General features: G+C 37.1%; 1 non-coding gene across 1 annotated transcript; it reads left to right on the top strand.

Moving 5' to 3' along the window:
- The first annotated feature begins 234 nt into the window (after positions 1–234).
- On the top strand, positions 235–308 carry trnan-guu (transfer RNA asparagine (anticodon GUU)). The gene has a single exon. It is a non-coding gene; the product is annotated as a tRNA-Asn (tRNA).
- The last annotated feature ends 919 nt before the right edge of the window (positions 309–1,227 follow it).

Below are 1,227 nucleotides of genomic sequence, written 5' to 3'. Positions count from 1 at the left end.
CCTATCTAGTAGTACAGAACGTATCATTTCGGGCAATCACAAAGGGCTTGATTTCGTTAAATGCATGTGTTCGTTTCCTTTCTGGAAAACTTGTTTTTGATTAAATTCACACGAAAAATGAAATTCGATTCTCGGTTATCAGTGCAGAAGAAATATTACCGTCTGGCAAAATAAACGGTAAGAGATTTTTTTTTAACCGAAAACTTGTGATTCGAGAAAAGCCCTTGCCAGTCAGTCTCTGTAGCGCAATCGGTTAGCGCGTTCGGCTGTTAACCGAAAAGTTGGTGGTTCGAGTCCACCCAGGGACGGGGTTCTTTTGCGATGTAAACGTTGTCTTCAGTCGATTGGATTTCTCAGCGAAACCATAATGTCACCGGGAGATGTCCAATAATGCCCAACATTGCAACTCCTCAGAAAACCATATTCACCCAAAAAATATTATCGTCGAATCTTCATTTATACTCCAGTTGAATCCTCTGCTGAAATATTTTAAAAATACAATGCAGGTTTGTTTGAGAACTTGACAAGCATTGTTACGATGGCACTGTGCAGTTGGATTTTGATATTTTGACATATTTACCTTAATTTTAAACATAAATACTATACGGTCTATTGTAATTTTAAAATATGTTAGCTGAGGATGCAAAGGGGTGAAAGGGAAAGGTCAAAGGGTATAGTAAAAACGAGGTTAGGATTGGTGGAGGTGGTAGGGGTGTTGATGGTTTTTCTCTGTAGAGGAAGTGAGAAACTGGAAGAGTTGGGAGTTGAGGGATCTGATGAGGTTAGTTATAAAAGGAAGTTGATGTGGAGCTGTTAGCCGTAAAACTTCCTAACGTCTTTGATGTTGTCATCAAAGATAAACTGCAGTAAGCAAAGAGAAAGAAAATTATCTTTGCTTACTGCCCTGTCTTTCTCACACCTGAAGAAGGCTCTACGGCCAACACGTTATGTTTCCTTTCTTCTCTTTTCAGCATGGAATAATCCTTTACTTTTTCCTTTGCAGCCTACGCATGCTGACACAGCTACTCACCTGATATATAACATTCCTATAATCGCAACTATGAATGTCCACTTTGGGTATTTTTTCCATTATTATTTATTTTGGCATTAAAGCATATTTTAAGTGTCATAATCACTGAAAAACATATTTTTTTTCATTTAGAAAGAATTAAAAAAATATAAATCACTATGAATTACATTTAGCCTGTTCTGATCTAGGTTTTCTAT

This window comes from Atractosteus spatula, chromosome 10 (assembly GCF_055471065.1).
Source record: "Atractosteus spatula isolate fAtrSpa1 chromosome 10, fAtrSpa1.hap1, whole genome shotgun sequence".
NCBI lineage: Eukaryota > Metazoa > Chordata > Actinopteri > Semionotiformes > Lepisosteidae > Atractosteus > Atractosteus spatula.
Note: the sequence above shows the minus strand (reverse complement) of the source record. Positions and strands in the feature narration are given on the sequence as shown.